This window comes from Oncorhynchus keta, chromosome 1 (assembly GCF_023373465.1).
Source record: "Oncorhynchus keta strain PuntledgeMale-10-30-2019 chromosome 1, Oket_V2, whole genome shotgun sequence".
NCBI classification, from domain to species: domain Eukaryota; kingdom Metazoa; phylum Chordata; class Actinopteri; order Salmoniformes; family Salmonidae; genus Oncorhynchus; species Oncorhynchus keta.
The window spans coordinates 65061406-65083390 of NC_068421.1; the positions used below are offsets into that span (position 1 = coordinate 65061406).

General features: G+C 42.4%; 1 protein-coding gene across 1 annotated transcript in view; it reads right to left on the reverse strand.

The window, feature by feature from the left end:
- Nucleotides 1–21985, reverse strand: part of agbl4 (AGBL carboxypeptidase 4) — a 412900-nt gene that overhangs the window by 70753 nt on the left and 320162 nt on the right. The gene's annotated exons all lie outside the window — the stretch shown is intronic.

Genomic DNA, 21985 nt, shown 5'->3' on the forward strand with positions numbered 1-21985 from the left:
ACACATGGCAAACAGCTATCTGGAAACCATAGCTACCAGCTCTTTACACTTCTCATTAATTATGACCTCAACAAAAGGCATCCAGAGGCAGTGGAACAGATAGCTCTTTAAGTGTGACACCGTCACAGTTTAACACTATTTCCTTAAGTCTGACAAATGAAGTCCTGGCACTGCAAACCACCCACAAGTTAAAAAAGAAAGAATGTGTCAAATCCAATTGCCTCTTCCTCTATTTTTGTTGTCACACAGCAGCAGGAGCAGGGAATCCTCAATGGGTGACAAGGCCCTCTCAGCTCGTGTTATTCTCCAGTAAAAGCCTCACGCCTCACCGCTTGGCCAACACCTTGCTGTGTGCAGGTACACGGCTGCTGGCTAGCTGTCGGGATGAGTTTTCACTAGCCACACGCACAGTCAAACTCTCTCAGCTTGGCTTCAACACTGTTCCCCCTTATTGTCATCACAGGAGCGCACCACCACAGTCAGACTCAAACGTGCCTGTGGTGGCTACCTTGAAGCACAGACTGGGGCCAGAGGGTCATTCGAACCAGATCTGATTTCAGATGATACCAGAGTACAAAGTGTAAATAACTGTCCACGATGGAAATATTCCCCTCATACATCCATCTTTTATTTTGTCATCCACACAGGGAAGTGTGATACGTTAGGAGGCTGTGGTGCTGTGTTAACAATGGGAGAGGGAGAGAAGAGAGGAGCAGAGGAGAGGAGTAGAGAGGAGTATGGAGGAGACTGGTGAGGAGAGACGAGTGTGGAGTTGACAGCCAGCGTGCCTGTCCCACTCTTGGGAACACAGAGGCGAGCTGACAGCAGCTGGGTCGCCGCGGCAGCTCCCAGACAGACAGGCAGACAGGCGGCCAGCAGGAAGTCACAGTCATGCTGCCCAACTGCACCGGGGAGCACTGGCACTCTCTCTCCTTCTCTTTCTACTCTCTCTCTTTCTCCCTCTTTCTCTCTGCCGGCCCTCAGCTCATGCTGAGCAGCTCTGACTGGAGCCATCATCACCTCCATCTACTCTGGCCCCCAATGCCAGACACACTTCCATCCTCTATGCGTGCCTGCCTGTCGTCCCTACCTCCCAGCCTGGCCCTGCTGTCGTCAGAACCTCCTGGCAAGTTCCAGAACCCTGTCCGAAGCAAGAAAAGGATGAACTCATGAGCCCATTTAATTTATTTTAGTCATGAAACCCTGATTAGGACAGTTTGCTGGCTAAATGTTGGTTAATAAATGATTGCATCGGAGCCACGAGAGTGGGAGGGTCCAAAACATTATCCCGTGGGCGAGCCAAAACCAGCCCAAAACCAGCCCAAAACCAGCCCAAAACCAGCCCACGGGAGAATTGTTTGGACCCTCCAAATGTTTTTTAATTTTATTTTTGGGGGAGAATTTTTGTTTTTGGTAAAAATAAAAAAATAAAATGTAGAAACACCAGGAATAACGTTTTTTTTTTAAATCAAGTATTCGCACAAAAAAAAAAAGGCTCAATCAAGCTAGTCGTCTTGACTTTCTTATGTCATTCTCACTTGCACCAAAAGTTTATAAAGTGTTGATAGGGTACAGAATGCGGTCGGACTATCAAATGATTGGCATATACTGTATATAACTCTTACAGAATTTCCACGGGAAATGAAGGCTATTCTACAGTGCTAACAATTGCAAACTGGTTTTCTAATAATCAATTAGACTTTTAAAATTCTAAACTTGGATTAGCTAACACAACGTGTCATTGGAACACAGGAGTGATGGTTGCTGAGAATTGTCCACTGTATGCGTATGTAGATATTCCATTAAAAATCAGCCGTTTCCGGCCTCACGGGTGGCGCAGTGGTCTAGGGCAAACTGGTTTTCTAATAATCAATTCAATCAAAAATCAAATCAAATCAATCAAAAATTAAATGAAGAGCTGTGCCACTAGAGACTCTGGGTTCGCGCCCAGGCTCTGTCGCATCCGGGAGGTCCGTGGGGCGACGCACAATTGGCCTAGCGTAGTCCGGGTTAGGGAGGGTTTAGCCGGTAGGGATAACCTTGTCTCACCGTGCACTAGCGACTCCTGTGGCGGGCCAGGTGCAGTGCACTTTAACCAGGTCGCCAGGTGCACGGTGTTTCCTCCGACACATTGGTGCGACTGGCTTCCGGGTTGGATGCACGCTGTGTTAAGAAGCAGTGCAGCTTGGTTGGGTTGTGTTTCGGAGGAAGCATGGCTTTCGACCTTCGTCTCTCCCCAGCCCGTACAGGAGTTGTAGCGATGATACAAGATAGTAACTACTAACAATTGGACACCACAAAATTGAGGAGAAAGGGAGGTGAAATTCAACAAACCCCCCCCCCCCAAAAAAAAAAATCTGCCGTTTCCAGCTACAATAGCCATTTATAACATTCAATGTCTGCACTATTTCTGATCAATTTGATGTTATTTTAATGGCCAAAAAATGTTTAGCTTTTCTTTCAAAAACGAGGCCATTTCTATGTGACCCCAAACTTTTGAACGGTAGTGTAGGTACAGCAGATCCCCTTATTGTATGGGACACTTTCAAATGTGCCTTTGGAGACTATGCAATTCAGTACTCATCTATAAAACAAAAACAATTTAGGTCAAAATAATTCATATTAACAAAGGAATGTAACGATGTACGCTGAGAGTCGGGAAGCGAGTGAATACATTTAATTAATAAATGAACAAAAGAAACACAAACCGACATGAAACAGGGACAATGACGACTTGGGGAAGAAACCAAAGGGAGTGACATACAGTTGAAGTACGTTGGAGTCATTAAAACTTGTTTTTCAACCACTCCACAAATGTATTGTTTCCAAACTATAGTTTTGCATGACACAAGTAATTTTTCCAACAATTGTTTACAGACAGATTATTTCACTTACATTCACTGTGTCACAATTCCAGTGGGTCAGAAGTTTAGAGTCAACTTAGTGATGTTGCTTCAATATATCTACATCATTTTCCTGCCTCATGATGCCATCTATTTTGTGAAGTGCACTAGTCCCTCCTGCAGCAAAGCACCCCCACAAGATGATGCTGCCACCCCCGTGCTTCACGGTTGAGATGGTGTTCTTCAGCTTGCAAGCATCCCCCTTTTTCCTCCAAACATAACGATGGTCATTATGACCAAACAGTTCTATTTTTGTTTCATCAGACCAGAGGACATTCCTCCAAAAAAGTACATTCTTTGTCCACATGTGCAGTTGCAAACCGTAGTCTAGCTTTTTTAATGGCGGTTTTGGAGCAGTGGCTTCTTCCTTGCTGAGGGGTCTTTCAGGTTATGTCAATATAGGACTCATTTTATTGTGGATATAGATACTTTTGTACCTGTTTCCTCCAGCACCTTGTTTTGGGATTGATTTGTACTTTTCGCACCAAAGTACGTTCATATCTAGGAGACAGAACTCATATCTAGGAGACAGAACACATCTCCTTCCTGAGTGGAATTAATTTTTAAATTTTTCCTTTATTTAACCAGGCAAGTCAGTTAAGAGCAAATTCTTATTTTCAATGACAGCCTAGGAACAGTGGGTTAACTGCCTGTTCAGGGGCAGAACGACAGATTTACCTTGTCAGCTTGGGGGTTTGAACTTGCAAGCTTCCGGTTACTAGTCCAACGCTCTAACCACTAGGCTACCCTGGTTGGACCCATGGCTGGTTGAACCCATGGTGTTTATAATTGCATACTATTGTTTGTACAGATGAATGTGGCGTTTGGAAATTGCTCCCAAGGATGAACCAGACTTGTGGAGGACTACAATTTGTTTTCTGAGGTCTTGGCTGATTTCTTTTGATTTTCTTATGATGTCAAGCAAAGAGGCACTGAGTTTGAAGGTAGGCCTTGAAATAGATCCACAGGTACACCTCCAATTGACTCAAATGATGTCAATTCGCCTATCAGAAGCTTCTAAAGCCATGACATCATTTTCTGGAATTTTCCAAGCTGTTTAAAGGCACAGTCAACTTAGTGTATGTAAACATCTGACACACTGGAATTGTGATACAATGAATTATAAGTTAAATAATCTGTCTGTAAACAATTGTTGGAAAAATGACTTGTGTCATGTGCAAAGTAGATGTCCCAAACGACATGCCAAAACTATAGTTTGTGGAGTGGTTGAAAAACATGTTTTAATGACTCCAACCTAAGTGTATGTAAAATTCCGACTTCAACTGTATATAAAAAAGATATTTATATATATATTATATATATATTTACAAAAACTTATATGGGGGATAAGAAATTATGTAGACAATTACATTGATGGAAACCACAATCTATCTCCAATATGAAAGCTGATCTACCCCTGAAATAAAAATAGGCATATGTTATCGTGTCTCAATGTAATTACATCTCTTTTTTGGCTTAGATGTCGTCAATTTGCAGTGTAAAATGTTTTCGAATTATGGTCCGGCCCCCCGACAAAAAGTCATCTGAATCTAGTTGCCTACCCCGTACTAGAGTGTGCAGCTTGTCCTTTTCTTTTAGCATGTACAGTATACTCATGCGGACCCCTGCATTTAAACATTGTGTGATCTAATGCACAAATGGCCACTTGGTTGAGTACATACAGTACAATATGAGCCAATGTAAAAACTTCTACATACAGTACATATGACCTGATGTATCATGGTCAGCTATATGACCCAAAAATCAACATGTGCACAATATTTATACACGGTATAAACCGTGTTCTACAGAGCTCTGGTCCCTTGCTCTGAGACATGGTGCAATCTGGGAGTGGCGGTAGAGAGGGCCGAGCTATCTGCTGCCTCCGGCTCTATGGACACGAAGATGTTGTTTGTTTCTATGGGTCTGGGTTATCTGACAGTTTTAGAGGTCTCTAATTAACATGGGCCTGGCAGGGGAGGGCACTTAATGTCACCTCCTATAATGCAGTCTCTGGGGACCAGCCGGTGACAGTGAGGAGGGACAACATTTGTCAGTTTACTCTTTGAGTGTCAGGCCCTCCACTCTCCACCCTTACAGCTACTTAAGGCCAATATCGCATGAGCCAGGGAAAAACAGATTCCCTCCGAAACAGAATGAGTTGGATTTTAACCTACGCAGCTGCTTCATTGAGTTTGGTGTCTGTGTGAATAATACTAAGAGAAGGTACTTACAAGTCCACTCCTATTCAGAATCCCAGTGCTTTCTTTATTTAACCAGGTAAGTTGACCGAGAACACATTCACAGCAACAACCTGGGGCATAGTTACAGAGGAGAGGAGACAAATGCACCAATTGTAAGCTGGGGATGATTAGGTGAGCATGATGGTCAGATTGGGAATTTAGTCAGGACACGAGGCTTAACACCCCTACTCGTACAATAAGTGCCATGGGACCTTTAGTGACCACAGAGAGTCAAGACACCTGTTTAACACCCCCCCTACACAGAGCAATGTCCCCAATCACTGCCCTGGGACATTGGGATATATATTTTAGACCAGATGAAAGGGTGCCTCCTACTGGCCCTCCAACACAACCTCCAGAAGCATCTGGTCTCACATCCAGGGACCAACCAGGAGAAAGCCTTCTTTGCTTCAAAGGCAAGCCAGCAGTGGGACACAGGGTGGTATGGTGCTGGTGCTCACTGAGTGAAAACATCTCATAATCATAGAGAATTCCACAGCAAATTCAGTTGAATAAGACTTTGACGAAAATGAGTGTGAGAGACAGAAGAATGATACTGGGCCCAGCCAGGTGCTGAGCAGTGATAACATGTTCTGCTGCAGTGCGGTGTGAGACCTGAGTGAAGAGGGCCCTCAGCATCCTGTTCAGGTACACACAGTCAGACAGGAGCTGAACAGGACAGAACCGCCTCAGTCTCCTCAGATTTGAAGACTCCCACAGGGCCTCCCTTCGTCCTCACCCCTCATCTCAGCTGTCACAGCAGCTGATTGATAACCCTCCCCTCCTGTGGCCTTTAGCACCCACTCCTTCAGCCATTGCACAACGGCCCTCTCCCTCCCTGTCTCCTCTCCTTCCCCGGAGGAATATTTATCAGTGAGGAGGCAAGTGGCCAGTCTACCTTTCCTTTTATACACCCTTGTCCTCCTTCAAACTTTTCACTCTGCGACAAATAACATTATGTGAAGGTAATTTGTGAGCAGTGCTTAAGCTGGGGGAAAGTGCTGAGATGTCGCAGGGTGTGTAGCAATCCATTAGCCTCAGTCAGGTCCTGAGCAGCCAGCAGGCAGAAGGACATTCCCCAACTGCAGGCTGGGTTGGGAGCTGTGCTGCAGGGTGCACTCACTGGGAGGCCCCTGAGCCTATTACTCTCTACCTGGGGGGTTATAAAAACACTACTTTATACACATTTGGACCAACCGTTTGGATCATAACTCATATAGTACTGGCACATTAGGCCATTTCAAAACTGAATACCAACAGACTCAAAGACAGTTTCTATGTACAAGCCATCAGACTGCTGAACACATGAACTGGACTGACCACCTGCTCTGATTCACCACACCTTAGGAAACATGCACCTACTCACACACACACACATATACAGTTGAAGTCAGAAGTTTACATACACCTTAGCCAAATACATTTAAACAAAAATGTTCACAATTCCTGACATTTAATCCTAGTAAAAATGCCCTGTCTTAGGTCAGTTAGGATCACCACTTTATTTTAAGAATGTGAAATGTCAGAATAATAGTAGAGAGAATGATTTACTTCAGCTTTTATTTCTTTCATCACACTCCCAGTGGGTCAGCAGTTTACATACACTCAATTAGTATTTGGTAGTATTGCCTTTAAATTGTTTAACTTGGGTCAAATGTTTCGGGTAGCCTTCCACAAGCTTCCCACAATAAGTTGGGTGAATTTTGGCCCATTCCTCCTGACAGAGCTGGTGTAACTGAGTCAAGTTTGTAGGCCTCCTTGCTCGCACACACTTTTTCAGTTCTGCCCACAAATGTTCTATAGGATTGAGGTCAGGGCTTTGTGATGGCCACTCCAATACCTTGACTTTGTTGTCCTTAAGCCATTTGCCACAACTGTGGAAGTATGCTTGGGGTCATTGTCCATTTGGAAGACCCATTTGCGACCAAGCTTTAACTTCCTGACTGATGTCTTGAGATGTTGCTTCAATATATCCACATAATTTTCCTTCCTCATGATGCCATCTATTTTGTGAAGTGCACCAGTGTCCCTCCTGCAGCAAAGCACCCCCACAACATGATGCTGCCACCCCCGTGCTTCACGGTTGGGATGGTGTTCTTCAGCTTGCAAGCCTCCCCCTTTTTCCTCCAAACATAACGATGGTCATTATGTCCAAACAGTTCTATTTTTGTTTCATCAGACCAGAGGACATTCCTCCAAAAAGTACATTCTTCGTCACGAGTGGCTTCTTCCTTGCTGAGCAACCTTCAGGGTATGTCGATATAGGACTTGTTTTACTGTGGATATAGATACTTTTGTACTTGTTTCCTCCAGCATCTTCACAAGGTCCTTTGCTGTGGTTCTGGGATTGATTTGCACTTTTCGCACCAAAGTACGTTCATCTCTAGGAGACAGAACGCGTCTCCTTCCTGAGCGGTATTACGGCTGCCTGGTCCCATGGTGTTTATACTTGCGTACTATTGTTTGTACAGATGAATGTGGTAACTTCAGGAATTTGGAAGATGCTCCCAAGGATGAACCAGACTTGTGGAGGTCTACAATTTTTTTCTGAGGTCTTGGCTGATTTATTTTGATTTTCCCATGATGTCAAGCAAAGAGGCACTGAGTTTGGAGGTAGGCCTTGAAATACATACACAGGTAAACCGCCAATTGACTCAAATGATGTCAATTAGCCTATCAGAAGCTTCTAAAGCCATGGCATCATTTTCTGGAATTTTCCTAGCTGTTTAAAGGCACAGTCAATTTAGTGTATGTAAACTTTTGACCTACTGGAATTGTGATACGAGGAATTATAAGTGAAATAATCTGTCTGTAAACAATTGTTGGAAAAATTACTTGTGTCATGCACAAAGTAGATGTCCTCACTGACTTGCCAAAACTATAGTTTGTTAACAAGAAATTTGTGGAGTGGTTGAAAAACGAGTTTTAATGACTCCAACTGTACATTCATGCTACACACACAACACAACTGCTGCTCCCAGACTCTGCCAACCAATCCCCCCTCCCCAATTCCTGTATAAATATTGGACTATAAATTGTTCCTTCCTGTATTATACGTATGCTAAAAAATATATGATATTCTACTGAGCCATTTACTTTATGTTCGTATCCTCATCTTGTATTATTTCTTATTGTTGTTGCATTGCAGAGAAGAAACCTGCAAGTAAGCATTTCTTTGGACAATGTATACCATGCGTATCCCATACATGAGGCTAATAAAACGTGAATGCATAAAACCTTTTCTGTAACTTTCTTCTTGTGTCTGCCCACCCCTCCCCCCCAAAAAATAGCAGCCTCTTTATTTGAGAGGAGAGTGGTGGCGTGTCAGGTCACAGTTAATCAAGGTTTATGGTTTATTTTAACATAATGTCACAAGGCTGATACTTCACAGCTTTCGCCGACTGACAGCAACTTCTACATCTCAAGTCTTAGAAGACTGATAAGACTGAAATTGTAATACTTATCTGGCACAAAGGGATTGGTGTGGATGGTGATGGTGGCGGTAGTGATGGTCGAGAATGGAATAATTTATCATTAATTATTCACAGTCACAGGGGAGATGTCATCTTCACACAAAACTCCCAACTTTGTAGCCCTCTTAAAACCGAGAAAAGGACAAAGATAAACTCACGCAGGCTCTTTCAAAAGCAAGCGCTTGCCACTTCTTATTTGAAGTCCACTTTCTTCTCAACTCGATTTGCAATGCATGTTTCACTTGCGGCACATTAACATTTAAATAAACAAGCCAGCTAAATGACCGATGCTGAAACTTAAAAAGAGGAAATAAATTGTTTTTTCCTCACTCTCCCTTTCTACTCTAACCCTTCCTCATCATATGAGTTTGTGTTAAGCTGAGAAAACAGTTGATGTGCCAAGGAATATAAATATGAATGCATTTCCAATCTTTACTTAAAAGGTATACATCTAATCACTAACTGATGACAATGTATATGACTCAGAAAGTTAAGTAGACATTAAACGTGGCTGTTCTGTTGAGAACTCCACCCACCCACCCACACACACACACACACACACACACACACACACACACACACACAAAACTTTTTGATTTGATACAGTAACCAAAGTGCATTGGAAGAACTAAATATAATTTTTTTAAATTGCAAAAAGGACACAAAATGGAAAGCAAGACCCTTGATTATTGATGACATGGTCATACAACCAAACTACAGTACAATTACAATATCAGTCAGCCTAACCTCGCCCAGTGTGCTCATACCTCTCCACTAAGTTTTCCAAAGTCAAGACAGCCTGTGAGAGCCATCTTGCTGTCAGAGTGCCACTGCAGTGATATCTAAATATGTACACAGAGAATGACTGCCTCAGACAAATGGCTAAACAATCAGGGTAGGGGCGTCAAATCTGCTGTTCTCGATTTAGGAACAATGCATTATTTACAGTGCCATTATTCCTCTGGATTTGAGACGAGGCTTCAGTCTTAATTTCACTGTAATCAAAGTCAATGAATATTTAATCAGCATTGCTTCCCGAAACGTAGTAATGCTATTAATATAAAGCATCACAGCTCACTACAGAACTTTTCAAAGGACACAGGGATTCTGTTCGTGTATAGGCTTCTGATATACACACGCGGACAGTACTGATGGTCTGTGGGCCTACTAGGGCTATGGAGTTTCTCTTTGTTGATTGCTTTGATTTCTTTACAGATTACTTCCTTACTCAAGTTAGTTGTTGTTCTTGTATCATAAGTCCTCCTATCAGGGTCTTGTGTCAATGTTATAGCCCCTTAGTTATTGCACTGAACAAAAATGTAAACGCAAATGTAAAATGTAAAGTGTTGGTCCCATGTTTCATGAGCTGAAATAAAAGTTCCCAGAAATGTGTGATGTAAACGTTCCTTTTAAAAATCCAAAATAACTTCACAGATCTTCATTGTAAAGGGTTTTAACACTGTTTCCCATGCTTGTTCAATGAACCATAAACAATTAATGAACATGCACTGGTGGAACGGTCATTAAGACACTAACAGCTTACAGACGGTAGGCAATTAAGGTCAAAGTTATGAAAACTTAGGACACTAAAGAGGCCTTTCTACTGACTCTGAAAAACACCAAAAGAAAGATGCCCAGCGTCCCTGCTCATCTGCGTGAACGTGCCTTAGGCATGCTGCAAGGAGGCATGAGGACTGCAGATGTGGCCAGGGCAATAAATTGCTGATCGTCCTTGCAGTGGCAGACCACGTCTAACAACACCTGCACAGGATCGGTACATGCGAACATCACACCTGCGGGACATGTACAGGATGGCAACAACAATTGCCCGAGTTACACCACCAATACACAATCCCTCCATCAGTGCTCAGACTGTCCGCAATAGGTTGAGAGAGGCTGGACTGAGGGCTTGCAGGCCTGATGTAAGGTAGGTCCTCACCAGACATCAACAGCAACAACGTCACCTATGGGCACAAACCCACCGTCGTCGCTGGACCAGACAGGACTGGCAGAAAGTGCTCTTCACTGACGAGTCACGGTTTTGTCTCAACAGGGGTGATGGTCAGATTCGCGTTTATCGTTGAAGGAATGAGCATTACACCGAAGCCTGTACTCTGGAGCGGGATCGATTCGGAGTCCATCATGGTCTGGGGCGGTGTGTCACAGCATCATCGGACTGAGTTTGTTTTCATTACAGGCAAACTCAACACTGTGCGTTACAGGGAAGACATCCTCCTCCCTCATGTGGTACCCTTCCTGCAGGCTCATCCTGACATGACCCTCCTGTATGACAATACCACCAGCCATACTGCTCGTTCTGTGGGTGATTTCCTGCAAGACAGGAATGTCAGTGTTCTGCCATGGCCAGCGAAGAGCCCGGATCTCAATCCCATTGAGCACGTCTGGGACCTGTTGGGTCCGAGGGTGAGAGCTAGGGCCATTCCCCCCAGAAATGTCTGGGAACTTGCAGGTGCCTTGATGGAAGAGTGGGGTAAACTCTCACAACAAGAACTGGCAAATCTGGTGCAATCCATGAGGACGAGATGCACTGCAGTACTTAATGCAGCTGGTGGCCACACCAGATACTGACTGTTACTTTTGATTTTGACCCCCCTTTGTTCAGGGACACATTATTCCATTTCTGTCAGTCACGTCTGTGGAACTTGTTCAGTTTATGTCTCAGTTGTTGAATCTTGTTACAGTTGAAGTCGGAAGTTTACATACACTTAGGTTGGAGTCATTAAAACTCGTTTTTCAACCACTCCACAAAGTTCTTGTTAACAAACTATAGTTTTTGCAAGTCGGTTAGGACATCTACTTTGTGCATGACACAAGTAATTCTTCCAACAAGTGTTTACAGACAGATTATTCCACTTATAATTCACTGTATCACAATTCCAGTGGGTCAGAAGATCACATACACTAAATTGACTGTGCCTTTAAACAGCTTGGAAAATTCCAGAAAATTATGTCAGGGCTTTAGAAGCTTCTGATAGGCTAATTGACATAATTTGAGTAGATTGGAAGTGTACCTGTGTATGTATTTCAAGGTCTACCTTCAAACTCAGTGCCTCTTTGCTTGACATTATGGGAAAATCAAAATAAAATCAGCCAAGACCTCAGATTTCTTTTTTTAAATTCCTCATGTGAAGAACCCACTCCAAGTCTGGTTCATCCTTGGGAGCAATTTCCAAACGCCTGAAGATACCACGTTCGTCTGTACAAACAATAGTATGAAAGTATAAACACCATGGGACATCAGCCGTCATACCACTCAGGAAGGAGACGCGTTCTGTCTCCTAGAGATGAACGTACTTTGGTGTGAAAAGTGCTAATCAATCCCAGAACAACAGCAAAGGACCTTGTGAAGACGCTGGAGGAAACAGGTACAAAAGTATCTATATCCACAGTAAAACGAGTCCTATATCGACATCACCTGAAAGGTTACACATGTTTACACATGTTACATTTGCTGAAAATAAATGCAGTTGATAGTGAGAGGACGTTTCTTTTTTGCTGAGTTTATCACGGCTCATCTCTATTAGACTGCCTGCCTGGTTTTACAACTCCAGTCAAAGTTACTGTCGGGCTCCCGAGTGGCACAGCGGTATAAGGCACTACATATCAAAATTTCAGCATGCTTATAGGGAAGGACACTCAACAAGCACTGCACTTACACAAATGACTGATGATTGGCTGAGAGAAATGGATGATAAAATGATTGTGGGCTGTCTTGTTAGACTTCAGTGCAGTTTTTGACATTGACATAGTCTGCTGCCCGAAAAACATATGTGTTATGGCTTTACACCCCCTGCTATAATGTAGATAAAGAGTTACTTGTCTAACAGAACACAGAGGGTGTTCTTTAATGGAAGCCTCTCAAATATAATCCAGTTAGAATCAGGAATTTCCCAGGGTAGCTGTTTAGGCCCCTTGCATTTTCCAGATTTACTAACGACATGCCACTAACTTTGAGTAAAGCCAGTGTCTATGTATGCAGATGACTCAATACTATACACGTCAGCTACTACAGTGACTGAAATGACTGCAACTCTCAACAAAGAGCTGCAGTTACCTTCAGAGTGGGTGGCAAGGAATAAGTTAGCCCTAAATATTTCTAAAACTAAAAGCATTGTATTTGGGACAAATCATTTACTAAACCCTAAACCTCAACTAAATCTTGTAATAAATCATGTGGAAATTGAGGAAGTTTAGATGACTAAACTGCTTGGAGTAACCCCAGATTGTAAACTGTCATGGTCAAAAGATATTGATACAACAGTAGATAAGATGGGGAGAAGTTTATCCATAATAAACAATTTATTTAGAGTTCAAGGTGCACTTAACCAGCACGGCTTCCACAGCATTCTGCAGCAATACTCCATGCGTTCTGGTTTGCGCTTAGTGGGACTATCATTTGTTTTTCAACAGGACAATGACCCAACACACCTCCAGGCTGTAAAAGGGCTATTTGACCAAGAAGGAGAGTGATGGAGTGCTGCATCAGATGATCTGGCCTTCACAATCACCTGACCTCAACCCCATAGAATAGCCTTAATTTCTCAGAACAAGAATAGACTGACGAGTTTCAGAAGTTCTTTGTTTCTGGCCATTTTGAGCCTGTAACCGAACCCACAAATGCTGATGCTCCAGATACTCAACTAGTCTAAAGAAGGCCAGTTTTATTGCTTCTTAATCAGCACAACAGTTTTGAGCTGTGCTAACATAATTGCAAAAGGGTTTTCTAATGATCAATTAGAATTTTAAAATGATAAACTTGGATTAGCTAACACAACGTGCTATCGGAACACAGGAGTGATGGTTACTGATAATGGGCCTCTGTACGCCTATGTAGATATTAAATAAAAAATCTGCCGTTTCCAGCTATAATAGTCATTTACAACATTAACATTGTCTACACTGTATTTCTGATCAATTTCATGTTATTTTAAAGGACAAAAAAATGTGATTTTCTTTCGAAACAAGGACATTTTAAGTGACCCCAAACTTTTGAACGGTAGTGTATATCAACTTCCCATCAATGTATCATCAATTCAGCAGATATTCAGGCAGGCAGTAAGTGACCTCCATATGGCTGACACGTTGTCTATCATTAGAGTCATTGTTGAGGCTGTCAGTGGGTTGTCATGAATATCTAGTCGGGGGAGCAGCCCAATATTCCCTTTGTCTCTCATGACAGAGGCGGGCAGATTTGATCTTATACAAATTGATTGCCCTTGAAATGTGACAAAATTGCTTAGCAAGTAACAAGCTATATTTACTGCATTATATAATATAATCATTAAAATTATATTACAACAATTAGTTAATTTCCATTATAAACACCATCCACAGAGAGAGAGGGAGAGGGAGAGAGAGAGTGAGAAATAGGGTGGGTGAGAGAAACTGATGGAGGGAGAGAGAGCGTTGATAGAGGACAGTAGAGAGGAGAATACACAGGCAGGAATATTAAACAGCTGTGGTGATTAGCATCGCAGCAGAGTGGCCTCGTGACAGTGACATTGGCCGTCAATGTCAGACCCCTTTGTGGAGTTTCACCACAATGTTCTTCATTTGTGCCATAATTAGCTTAAACGCTCCAAGTATGAAAAATTCATGATCACTTTGGATTTTTTTAATTGAGGGAACATTATGCATTAATGGAAGCCATTTTAAAGCCTTCTGCTCAAGAAAAAGAGAGAGTAATCCAAAGGAAGGTAAGGTGTCTGAGCCACCTAACCCATTTCCTTTTAAATAAGGCCAATTTGTGAGAATGTGAGACTCCATGGACATATGGTCCCGCACAGACGCCAGACCTCCTCAACATTTCATTCTAGTGTGTGTGTGTGCGCGCGAGAGGGAGAGAAGCATAAGAGACTCATCTCATTTTTACATCATTCTCTGTATTCAATATTATATGAGACACAAGAGACTGTGTCCATGGCGTTGCGGGAGGTAGTGTTAAGACTGACGTCCTCTCTGTTACCTTCCGGGGATGAGAGGCTGACTAGAGGGCATCTCAGTCACACTGGCCCCTATAGCAGAATGTCTCCAGACACCTCTTCCATGGACACCAGGACCACCATGGATGGATTGGGGGAGAGAGTGAGAGATTTTAACCTGATTGCTTGATTGGCATGCTTTAACCATGCAAATGATTTGATGACATTGAAGACCAAATGGCAGAATTCATTATAAGAATCTCATTGTCTGTTAACCCTGGAGTTTTTTTTACTAACATGAAAAAAAGAGCAGCACAAAAATAAATGACTCAGAACAAAAAGCAAACGCTTCGACAACATTTGCTGGATCAATGTGTACGAATCAATATAGTATAACCATAAAATAACATTTACTGTTGCAAGATTTCACTCAATGATTAGTCACTGTGATCTGGAAAAGTAATGTATACCTGTCGGTAAATACTATAAGTGAATACCAATCATCCACAATAGTACTTAGAGCTAAAACCCCTCTACTGTGCACTCATACAGATGATTTTGAGGGATTTTGATTATAAAAACAAAGACAACATATGGGGAAGTCTTTCACATGGAATCTTGAGCATTGAGTTTGAAACAACTGGATAGATCAGAACCATAGGAGAAGGCGGCAGCTGTCTGTAGGTTCAGTAACAATATGGACACATGGGGTATGTACCTCACCAGGGCTGCAAATTGGACAAAAACAGATTCCTCTCCTACAGGCTTTTTCAACGGTATGGCAGATGCATGACTACTTACGTCTGTATAGCCAGTAATAGTCTCCCATATGATACATAGTATTAACCGCTCTACTGACTCCACACGCAGAGACACTGCTGTGCTTCAAGACTGTCAAAAGACCACCAGTTTATTATGGAGTGGGTTCTTCACATGAGGAATTCTAAATAGATGCCTGCAGGACTATTTATCTCTACACACTCTCCATTACCTTCTGTCTCCATAACTTGTGTCCCCCTCCGGCTAGAGCATTTGTCCCAGAATCGGCCCAATTAAACCCACTCCCAGGTAAGGGATGAAATGTGAAGCGTCGGTAGGTGCTGACTGAAGTAGGCGGCCGGGGCCTAGCTATCTGACAGCACATCAAAGGGAGTCTGATGGACGTTAGCCTGGGAGCAGCAGCGCTGATTAAACCAGTCCGTGTCGGAGCTGACACCTCTCCAGACTCCCACCCGCCACCAATGGCAGCTCAAGCGCTGAGAGTGAAATAGTGTTCAGGGTCACCAAGGTTTTTAATGATGTGAAAGCAGGCATACATTTTGAGGTGCCACTCACCCCTCTGCTCTATAACACCCCCTCTCTCCTTCTCCAATTGTCTCAAAATAGCATGATTTAACCGCCAAAGCTAAGGATTCCAGTGGTCACACACAGTGTGCTCAGAAATAATAGTTGACTCCTTCTGTCACTATTTTCACTAATAATGAATAAGGTATCCTTCAACTGGGTGGTCTAACTGAAAGGCAGCAGACAGGTCACACCAAACTGGCCAAACAGAATTAAACCATATGACTGAACTTCCCTCTATGAGGCCTGGTCTAAATAGAACAGTGGAGCTGATCACCGCTGCCAGGTTTCTATTCATACTCTCATTATCTTGAGAACTGCTGATGGTAGAATGAGACTCAGGCTTTCATAGCAAATGTCACATCAGCCTCTTCCTACTATTGTGAATGTTAATTTAGATATCCAAATAGGCAATGGTTTCTGAGAGGGAACAAAGGCCTAGCACAATGTATTTTCAGATCCTGTTGATTATACTGCAGATATCATGTAATGTATTGGTCAAGACTGTGGCAATGGAGTATGTGGTCATATTTGTTCAAATGCAAGGTACAGTATGTAGACCTGTTGTCACTGTTGTCTTAAACACAGGTTTTTAAAACCAACAGCAATATAAAGGGATTTAAATGAATACCCTACAATGTGTAATGTAAACAGTGTTTAAGATGAGTGTGTCTCCAGTACTGCAGTGGTGACTAAAAGGACACAGTATACCGACACTTGGTTGCAGGAGACAGAGCCCAGCCCTGGCTGTTCCTCCTAGGCCAATCCATCATTACTACACTGAATCATCTCATTGTCAATAACGGATGCAGCAATACATTTCAGGCATGTGGCAACTGTTAGCGTTAATGACATTGAGCAGTCCCCTTGGGCAGAGAAAAAGCCTAGCTGCACAACACATTGCTTAGTAAGGCAATAATACATGGAATGCATTATGAGGCAAACAGAAAGGGCTTGCTCACAAGGAGTGCCATTTCACCACCATATTTAACAACATGCAAAAGACTAATTCAATGCAAAACAGCCGAAAATCTGTCCCCCCCACCACCACCCACAACATTGTAAAAGATTGAGATTCTCAATCGCTGCAATAATTGCTCGTTTAATATTACACTGGAGCTTTGACATTGTCATACATTCTAAACCCCTAGTATTGCCAGATTTTCTTGTTTTTGTGTGCCACTGCAGCATGTGGGCTGATATTAACTTCCCGTCTCCCCAATAAATCAGAGAGCCCCTGTCCGCTTATCTCTGGCTGACACCCAGATCAATCTGCCTTTTAATCCCCAGCCCACTCCGCCTCGTGTGAAACCAGCACATCAGACACAGCCCGCCAGCCTGTGTCCCATATCCAAAGTCAAAGCTCCAGGAAGAGATGGGGAGCGAGGATTGATCTCAGCGATGATAGGAAAAGAATGCAGAGTGCATACAGAGCTTATGTGTGATCTACTGTAAAATGCCATAATGCTAATCTAAATACCAAACAAGGTGTCTAATTTGCGTATGCTACGCTCAGCAGAGCTGTGATGTATCACTGGGCTCATCTCTATTTGTCTGCCTGCTTGGTTTCACAACTCCAGTCAAAGTTGCTGTCAACAACAAAAGACTGACAAAGTTAGACTATTTTCTGAGCTTGAGACTCGGGTAGGTTTGTTTTTAAGCGATTTACAGATTTTGTTTTTTTTTCATAAACATACAGTAGGCCTACATTTATTTAACCTTTATTAATTAGGCCAATAAGTTAGAGACATAATGCTAAATAAAATGAAATCTTTAACTCTCTACTCCACACATTTAGGTTTTTCCAAGATATAGGCATTCTGATAATGCTGTACCATGAGGGTACTAAAACACCAAGGAAAATCAGATATTTTCAGAACATTTATTAAGTGAACCTGGTAGAAATAAGCACTCATTTCATAAGATAATACAAGTTGGGCATAAACTAGTATTTCACTGCCTCTCAAACCTGATTCTTGGGGCCCATTCTTCCTCGCCGTCACTGTCCTCAAGCTAACTGTCCTCACTATCAGAGGGTATGATCCTAACTGCTCAATTAGGCTCCTTTGGCCCATAGAATTTATGACCCTGTGAATGTCAGTGGATATGTTGGAATAAACATTGATCAAGGCCATCATTTGACATCAAATTTTATATGATATTGTCCTGAAAAGTAGGCTAACTGCACAACTTTGTCCTGAAGCAACAACAAAAAAGTAGCCTAACTGCACCTGACGCAATACTTTCGGTGTTCTGCAAGGTTCTGTTTTAGGACCTCTATTGTTTTCACTATATATTTTACCTCTTGGGGATGTCATTCGAAAACATTATGTTAACTTTCACTGCTATGCGGATGACACACAGCTGTACATTTCGATGAAACATGGTGAAGCCCCAAATTTGCCCTCCCTGGAAGCCGTGTTTCAGACATAAGGAAGTGCATGGCTGCAAACTTTCTACTTTTAAACTCGGACAAAGCAGAGATGCTTGTTCTAGGTCCCAAGAAAAAAAGAGATCTTCTGTTGAATCTGACAATTAATCTTGGTGGTTGTACAGTCGTCTCAAATAAAACTGTGAAGGACCTCGGCATTAACTCTGGACCCTGATCTCTCTTTTGACGAACATATCAAGACTGTTTCAAGGACAGCTTTTTTCCATCTATGTAACCCTGCAAAAATCAGAAATTTTCCGTCCAAAAATGATGCAGAAAAATGAATCCATACTTTTGCCACTTCTAGGTTAGACAACTGCAATGCTCTACTTTCCGGCTACCCGGATAAAGCACTAAATAAACTTAAGTTAGTGCTAAATACGGCTGCTAGAATGCTAAATAGAACCAAAAGATTATCATATTACTCCAGTGCTAGCCTCCCTCCACTGGCTTCGTGTTAAGGCAAGGGCTGATTTCAAGGTTTTACTGCTAACCTACAAAGCATTACATGGGCTTGCTCCTACCTATCTTTCTGATTTGGATCCTGCCGTACATACCTACACATACTTTACGGTCACAAGACGCAGGCCTCCTAATTGTCCCTAGAATTTCTAAGCAAACAACTGGAGACAGGGCTTTCTGGGATTCTCTGCCTCTAACCCTATTACAGGGGCTGAGTCACTGGCTTACTGGTGCTCTTCCATGCCGTCCCTAGGAGGGTTGCGTCACTTGAGTGGGTTGAGTCACTAATGTGGTCTTTCCATCTGGGTTGTGCCCCTCCTTAGGTTGTGCCCCTCCTGTCTAAGCCTCCAGTATTTATGCTGCAGTAGTTCGTGTCGGGGGGCTAGGGAAGTCTGTTATATCTGGAGCATTTCTCCTGTCTTATCCGGTGTCCTGTGTGAATTTAAGTATGCTCTCTCTAATTCTCTCTTTCTTTCTCTTGGAGGACCTGAGGCCTAGGACCATGCCTCAGGAAAACTTGGCATGATGACTCCTTGCTGTCCTCAATCCACCTGGCTGTGCTGCTGCTCCAGTTTCAACTATTCTGCCTGAGGCTATGGAACCCTGACCTGTTCACCGGACATGCTACCTATCCCAGACCTGCTGTTTTCAACTCTCTAGAGACAGCAGGAGAGGTAGAGATACTCTCAATGAGCGGATATAAAAAGCCAACTGACATTTACTCCTGAGATGCTGACCTGTTGCACCCTCGACAACTACTGTGATTATTATTTCTGAACATTTGAACATCTTGGCCATGTTCTGTTATAATCTCCACCCGGCACAGCCAAAAGAGGACTGGCATCCCCTCATAGGAAGAAACCTAGAGAGGAACCAGGCTAGGTTTTGGCCTTTCTAGGGAGTTTTTCCTAGCCACTGTGCTTCTACACCTGCAACACCTGCTTTTTCCACGACAGACTGACCAGGTGGATACAACAGCTATGATCACTTATTGATGTCACTTGTTAAATTTACTTCAAATCAATGTAGATGAAGGGGAGGAGACAGGTTAAATGAGACAATAGACACATGGATTGTGTATGTGTGCCATTCAGGGGGTGAATGGGCAAGACAAAAGATTTAAGTGCCTTTGAACCACAGGAGGTTGGTGGCACCTTAATTGGGAAGGATAAACTCATGGTTATTGCTGGAGTGCAATTAGTGGAATGGATCCATTTGATCATTTTATTTAACCAGGCAAGTCAGTTAAGAACAAATTCTTATTTACAATGACAGCCTACACCGAACAAACGCAGACGACGCTTGGCCAATTGTCCACCGCATGGCTCCCAATCATGGCTGGTTGTGATACAGCCTGGATTTGAACCATGGTGTCTGTAGTGACGCTTCTAGCACGGAGATGCAGTACCTTACACCGCTGCTCCACTCAGGAGCTGTTTGAAAAGTCTGCCTGAAATTTCTCCTGTTTGGTGAGATTAAGTTTGGGCTTGCCTGGTGTAATCACCAGGCGACAAATTAGTTAATAGACAAATAGAGTTACAGAACTCTCTTCCAATAACAGCTAGTTTTCCCCTCCCCACTCAAACCACTCCCAGACAGTCCTAGCAAAATTCTTGCTTGATAAGTAATTGGTTTCTTTTTGACCATTTTATTTGAAAATAATCACAGTAAGGTACATAATTGTTACCCAGAAATGATATGATCTTTGGATAAAAACCTCTGCATTGGACCTTTAAAAACAATGGGGGGGTTGTGAGGAGTTAAGGTTTTCTGTTGTGCAATGGAAAAAGAGCCATGAGTCAAATGTTCTGGTAGAATAAAAGTCTGGATTTATTTTGATCTGTACATTGAACAGGTGTACCTAGACCGCATCAAACACAAAATTATGCTAAGCGTCAAAATCGATTGCATGGCAGAGGTGTGACCGATTTGCAAGGACATGTATATTTATAACCTTTTCTTTCTGTAGGACACATTTTGGGGATGGTGACTGAGGGTCTCAGTCCCTCCCTAGGACACACTGAGGCCACACCCCCTTCCCAAGGACAAATTCACAGATCTTGGCTCCGCACACCACCTTACACAAGAATATGTATGATCTCAAAGAATAGACTGTTCCTGAAACCTGTATCTCTGACTCCAAGAAAAGAGGGATGTAAAAAGACCACATGACTACAGCAGAGCCACAGATGGAGTACATATACAGAGTACATATACTGTTCATAGATCTATGGTTCTGGTTCACAGCAAATGAGCATGTTCGCAATTATTTATATATATTTTTTAATTAATTTGTTTATTTGGCTCCCCATTAGCTTTTGCAGAAGCTAATCTTCCTATGGTCAGGAAGAGTAGCAAGAATGAAGAAGATCAACAAGAAGTGAAAAAAAAAAAACCTTGTGATTGATTGCGATTCCAATTTTTAGAGGTGAAATTGATGCATTTTTGACATTTTTCAAATTATGTCACATATCAACAAGAGGTTGTCAGGACAGTTCACACCCATCTATAAAATATTTTTACAAGATTAAAAAAAATTAGGAATACATTTAATATTCTCTGAGATAAATTCACAATCCCATCCAACCCAATATTGAATTTCCAGCTAAATACTAGACACTGCTTAGAAATAACCTTGTATTGTAACTGCAATCTGTCTGTAGAAGTGTTGTCACAGCATTGACCTGTGGATAACCAAACATTTACTGAGGACCAAATCTCTCTTATTGACCTGCCCAGTCCAGTTAGAAAATGGTTTTAGCACAACTGCCCATGAAGCCAATATGCAACAAGCTAATAGCAGTATTTGGTTAAATGGTGATCTGAGATCAAGTCCAAATCTGAAGCAAGCTCAAATTGTCCAATTCCTAAGTATGCAGATAACTGCTAAAATAAATATTTTAAGATGAACTAGGAATTATGATGTACTTGACTTAAAAACAACACCAGAGTTGATGTTGCTACAACCAGAATGTATGATTTAAACAATAAGAAATTTGACTTGTCGTTGATTTTGGGATCACCAACCTGAATAAACAGCTTAATGAGAATAAAAACATAGAAAAAATTAGCACCATTTGAGGTAAGAGACACAGATCAGTTAATCTGTTTGCTGGTAGCACCATCAACCGTGAAAATCTCAGAAAGTGACGTAAAACACCCATCAAAGTTACAGCATAGCAATGAT